We start from the raw sequence: 6716 nt of genomic DNA on the forward strand, positions 1-6716 counted from the left end.
TTAGTGTCATCTGCAAACTTGCTAAGGGTGCAGTCCACACCATCCTCCAGATCATTAATGAAGATATTGAATAAAACCGGCCCCAGCACCGACCCTTGGGGCACTCCACTTGATACCGGCTGCCAACTAGACATGGAACCATTGATCACTACCCGTTGAGCCCGACCATCTAGCCAGTTTTCTATCCACCTTACCGTCCATTCATCCAGCCCATACTTCTTTAACTTGCTGGCAAGAATACTGTGGGAGACTGTATCAAAAGCTTTGCTAAAGTCCAGAAATAGTACATCCACTGCTTTCCCCTCATCCACAGAGCCGGTTATCTCATCATAGAAGGTAATTAGGTTAGTCAGGCATGACTTGCCCTTGGTGAATCCATGCTGACTGTTCCTGATCACTTCCCCCTCCTTTAAGTGGTTCAGGATTGATTCCTTGAGGACCTGTTCCATGATTTTTCCAGGGACTGAGGTGAGACTGACTGGCCTGTAGTTCCCTGGATCTTCCTTCTTCCCTTTTTTAAAGATGGGCACTACATTAGTTTTTTTCCAGTCATCCGGGACCTCCCCCGATAGCCATGATTTTTCAAAGATAATGGCTAATGGCTCTGCAATCTCATCGGCCAACTCCTTTAGCACCCTCGGATGCAGCGCATCCGGCCCCATGGACTTGTGCTCGTCCAGCTTTTCTAAATAGTCCCGAACTACTTCTTTCTCCACAGAGAGCTGGTCACCTCCTCCCCATACCGTGCTGCAGAGTGCAGCTGTCTGGGAACTGACCTTGTCTGTGAAGACAGAGGCAAAAAAAGCATTGAGTACACTAGCTTTCTCCACATCCTCTGTCACTAGGTTCCCTCCCTCATTCAGCAAGGGGCCCAGAGAGCAGGAATGCAAGGGTGTCCTCACTACAGGCCTAACAACAAGCTCAGTCTACATCTGGAGTCACTCCACTGAAGGTCATGGAGTTTCTCTAGATTTACACCTGTGTGGGTGAGATCAGAACTGGGCCCTTTGGCATGTAATGTGTAGCTGAGAATCAGTCACTCATGCCCCCCAGTACAGAGGGCTGAGTCTAGAAATATCACTGCCCCCCCCCCCCCCCGGTGATATATCCGTGCAGGGGCAGGCATGGGGGCCAGTGTTCTCTTTGGTTTTGCTTTCCTCAGGGTGCTCTCCACAAGGGGTCCATCATCCCCTATGCTTTGTACTCACTCCTCAGATGAGCTGTGTGAGTGGAATTCTCCTTGCAGCTTGTCATAAGCAATTGAGTGATGTGTAGATCTTTTTCCGTGGGAGCACAGGCCACCACACTCCCAGCCCCTGCCAGCAGGGGGCATGGGTGCTACACCAATAATTGGACATGCTTCTGCTGCAGAGGTGGCAGCATTTCAGTGGTAAACCAACTGGCCACCCCATTCACAGAGCATTTTGTAGAATGCTTGGAGATCCTTCAGGTGCTGTGTACATGGAAAGTGATTTATTAATCTGAATTGTGATAGATTGTAACTTCTCCTGGGCAAGGACTGTCGCTCATGCTCTGTACAGCACCTAGCACAATGGGGCCTCTTAGTATAATAGTAGTCATAATCAACAAAGAGTCCTGTGGCACCTTATAGACTAACAAATGTATTGGAGCATAAGCTTTCGTGGGTGAATACCCACTTCGTTAGACACCTGATAATAGTAGTAATAATAGCTCTGTTATTTTCCATTCCCCCACTAGGTGGCACTATAGATGAGGCATACACAGCTTCCACAGATTGACAGAGCCAGAAGAGTATCCAGAAGCCACCTACTACAGGACAGGCCCAACAAAGAAAATAACAGAACGCCACTAGCCATCACCTACAGCCCCCAGCTAAAACCTCTCCAGCGCATCATCAAAGATCTACAACCTATCCTTAAAGATGACCCCTCACTCTCACAGATCTTGGGAGACAGGCCAGTCCTCGCTTATAGACAGCCTCCCAACCTGAAGCAAATACTCACCAGCAACCGCACACCATACAACATAAACACTAACCCAGGAACCTATCCTTGCAACAAAGCCCGATGCCAGCTCTGTCCACATATCTATTCAAGTGACACCGTCATATGACCTAATCACATCAGCCACGCCATCAGGGGCTCGTTCACCTGCACATCTACCAACGTGATATATGCCATCATGTGCCAGCAATGCCCCTCTGCCGTGTACATTGGCCAAACCGGACAATCTCTACGCAAAAGAATAAATGGACACAAATCTGACATAGGAATCATAACATTCAAAAACCAGTGGGAGAACACTTCAACCTCTCTAACCACTCAGTGACAGACTTGAAGGTGGCAATTTTGCAACAAAAAAACTTCAAAAACAGACTGCAAAGAGAGACTGCTGAACTTGAATTAATATGCAAATTAGACACAATTAACTCAGGCCTAAACAGAGACTGGGAATGGTTGGGTCATTACACTAATTGAATCTATTTCCCTATGTTAAGTTCTCCTCACACCTTCTATGGGTCATCTTAATTATCACTTCAAAAGTTTTTTTTCTCCTGCTGATGATAGCTCATCTCAATTAATTAGATTCTTCCAGTTGCTATGCATACTTCCACCTTTTCATGTTCTCTGTATGTATAAATATCTCCTGTCTGTGTGTTCCATTCTATGCATCCGAAGAAGTGAGCTGTAGCTCACGAAAGCTCATGCTGAAATAAATTTGTTAGTCTCTAAGGTGCCACAAGTACTCCTTTTTACAGTCAGCTTGGTTACATGTTAGGATGTGATACAGAATGATCCTATAGGGATAGGCAGCTCGTTATAAATTTCAGGAAGTTGTAAATTAAATCCCTTAACTCCATTTCTTTCTCTCTTAAAATGCAGTGTCCAATGTTAGGGAACTGTGTGGTTCGGGTCCTGGCTACCCAAGAAACAGCCTCTCCTCCTGCTCCATCCTGATAACCTGCTTTACCTACTTATAGGGTTTTTTCACCCAACTCTTTAGCACAGCACAGAGAATGGTTCCTGCTGCTGGCTCTCTGGATGCCTGACCTTGGAACATGGGCAGTGGGGTCTGCACTCTCTGCTGACATGGCTGCAGAGTAGGGACAAAGGCCCCTCTGGGCTGTAGCCAGTCTGGTACTCAAAGAATACAGAGGATTTACAGGGAACAAAGTAGGCTCCTTCTGCAGTGGGGACTGGGGAGAGGGACAGAGAGACAGTGAAGGGAATTGGCCACTGACTCTACAGCAAAGGAAATTGGGTTGTAAACTGTACAGAGTACGGACAAACTCCCTGATATAGTCATCGGAATGTGCAAAATGCCCAGGGCAGCCTGGATTTTAACCCTCCTAAGTAAAGGCAGGAGATTGCCACCACACCCTTAACTCTGACCCCCTTGTGCATCTGCATTACAACAAGGTCTTTGGTTCTATGGTTGCATAATGCACAGGCCCAATTTTCTGCTCCCCTAGCCCAGCATCAATCAGAGGTAACCACTGAAGTCTATGGTCTTACAGCTGTGTGGAGCTGACATAAGTGAAAAACTAATCAGGCTCCCAGCATGGTCACTGCCACAGGAGTGCTTTGTAAAAGAGAGAGTGGTTATTAATAGAGAAAGTGGCAGTAGATGGTACTCAGGAATGCACCACACAGTTCTTGGGCTTTGTAGGACCAATAAAACTACATATTGGTGAGCACAACACTGCTTTACATGCATCTCTAGTTAACAGTCCCTAGTTCTTGCCAGTTACCACACACTGGCACCAAAGACAGCCTGTTTTCCTAGGCCTAGAGTACAAAATAGTCTTGCTGTCTCAGACACGGTGCAACGGCCTGTATTGATAAATGTGGGCTGTCCCTAGCTAATCATGGTTTTCCAGGCACAAACGGAATGCATAGAGAATGACCAAACAAGAAAAAAGGACACAGTGTGCATGTGTGTGATCTGAAACCGTGCACTGAGCTGAATGCCACATGGCTGCTAATCTCTGCAGATTTAGAAATGTAAAGGTCACCCCAGGTACACAGCTACAGTAGATGCACCTTATTTGTCACATCACCCTGCTATCACAGCCCACTGCAATATGCTTTATGGATGAACATTTTTGAGCAGTTACCTTGCCTGGGGGCTTTCCATAGCCGACAGCCAGATGCTCCAGGTTTTACCTGTCGGATCCTGTCTCCAGGCAGCCAGATCCACCCTGGGAATCAGGAGACTATTGCAGGGGGACAAAGTGGTCCAGGAAGTGGCTGAGAACATGTCTATGTGGAGCTGGCGGATGTGGGCATTCTCGCACAGGATCCAGAAGAGAGTTACCTTTGCCAGCTCTTCTCTCTGCTGGGAGGTGTAGCTAATATGTAGTGCCTAGCTAAATAATGCTGACATAAGCATCCCTTCCCTATAATAAATCCTGGGTGGCCTGAGGAATCTGAGGAAGCTAATGCTGTGATCACCCAGTGCTGGAATTCTGAGCTGGCATTTGGGGACTGAATGACGAAGTGCTGCTTTGTCACAGGACCTCTCACCTGTCCCCATCAAACAGAGCCTAGAACTGCTTCCCTAGCAGGCAGGCAGGCCAGGAGCTCACCCACCTCATGTGTATTACACTAGGGATGGGTGGATGGCTGTGCCATTGCTCCCGCCCTGGGGCCAGCATTAAAGGTTTGATTTTCAGAGGTGCCAAGCCACCTGCACCTGCCACTGAAGTGAGTCAGAGTTCTGGGAGCCCCGTGATTTCCAGGCGAAGGGCCATTCCCTGCCAGCTGCAGTCTGATCCTAGCATTAGTTTCTGTTTGCTGTATAAGCTTTATCAAGGTCAGGGCTGCTCTTATATAAATCTACGTGTGCATTAACTTGGTGTAGTGTGTAGCATTCTTGGCCCGTCTCTGATAAGAGCAGGGTCTGCCAAGCAGGGAGGTGTGAGAGAACAGCTGAGAAATATGTGGTGGCAACTATGGGTCTGATTCAATGCTCACTGATGTCAGGGGAAATCTGTCTGCTGGCTTCAATAGGAGTTGGGTGTGGTCCTGAATGAGGGATGCCATGCCATGGGCTGGGCAGCTCCAAACTGTTGCCCTGATTTGGAGATATGCACGGATGATCTTGCAGGTCTCCTGGTAGCAGCATCCCTCACTCCAGGTGGGGCTGAGCTGGTGGACAGCTGCAGGGACTCTCTCATTCTCCCTCAGGAACACAGCTGCCAGGACCTGTATTCCTAAATGCTCATCAGATCTTGAGTGCCCTGGGGAGGGAAGAGGCCATTAAAGCAGGAATTCTAATGTCATTTCAGTGAAATCCTCAGCACTGAAAGCCAGCTCCTCCCATGTGCTGTTGACTTGACAGGAGCAGCTAGACCAAGACTGCACTCTGCAGGCCATTGCACAGATAGAATAAATCACCCATTTTGGGGGCAGAAACAAAGCATGCTGTGGAGGGACACCTAGCCAGAGCTAGCAAGAGGAGATGGAACCCAGCAGAAAAGCCAAACTGGAAAGGAGAAAGCAGGTGGGAGCATTGGCTCTTAGAGGATAGAAGGCAGCCCAAAACCAGGATAGAAAGTCTTCCATGGGGCACCCATGTTACAGACTTAGAATGTGCCCCGAGACATCCCCTAGGACAGCCATGGGGTGGAGCATGCAAAGCAGGTCCTGTACAGGGCAGCCATTGTATTAGAGAGGCCATTTGAGAATCCAAATTAGAAGCACAAATGGAGCACGTGGGAGAGAGACATTGCTGGGAAGAGAAGGAGAAGCTCCAGAATCAGGAAGAATTTGGGGAATTTCATTCCAAAAGTGACTGTAGTTATTTAAAGCGTGTGTTGGAACAGCAGCCAAACCAGACATATACTGCTATCCCGCCATGCTGTCCTGAGCGTCTCCTACCTACTACAAAGCAGGAAACATCAGACATGTTAGTGGGAGCACAGGGGTTCCTAGTCAAGGTGCAGGAATTGGGGGATTTCTTCTCAGTGCAGGGCAGGAGGGGAGGCCCCCCCACTCCCATCAGAGTACTTCAGGTTCCCAGCCAGCAGCCCAGCTCGTGGGTGAAGTTGCAGAGTTCCTTGGCCAGCCACGAGGCTGTGCTGCCATCCACGAAGGAGGTGATGCTGTTCAGCTGCTCCCGAGGCTGCAGCTGTCCTAGGAGGAAGCTAGATCCACCAGTGCTGTAGGCAGGTGAGGAGCAGATTAAGGGTGGGCTCTCTATCCTGCCCCCACCCAGATGGTGATCGTCTGACAGGGAAAACATGGCAGTAAATACCCTATGGCCCAGAGACACAGTGACAGCAATGAAGAGATTTCAGTGCCAGGGGTGTATTCCCTATGGTCATTCCAGGGGAGAGAGCACAGGTCCCTTTTCACAGAGTCACAGAACCTAGATTTGCGTTATGACTACTGTTAGCATACTGTTCTTTCTGTTGTTACTGAGTGCACTGAGACCCATTTGCTCTGGCCATTTGCCTGAGCACAGGGCCTGTGCAGTTGAAGGCACAGTGTGCCTGGATAGGGAAGAGTTAGTGGAGCCTTGGGAACAGTCTGTTCCATCCACAAAACAGGTGGTGCTGGTGCTCTGGGGAGTCAGGTCCATGTCATGGTCAATCCACTAGCCCCACTCCACAAGCCTGTGAACATATAGTCGCTGTCCAGAGAGACATTCTCATTCTGCCTATGCAGGACCTCATGGGAGATCCGGTGCCCCTGGAGGAGCAGAGAGATGGATATGTGTGTGTGTGTCCA

Source organism: Mauremys mutica, chromosome 4 (assembly GCF_020497125.1).
Source record: "Mauremys mutica isolate MM-2020 ecotype Southern chromosome 4, ASM2049712v1, whole genome shotgun sequence".
Taxonomy (NCBI): Eukaryota; Metazoa; Chordata; order Testudines; family Geoemydidae; genus Mauremys; species Mauremys mutica.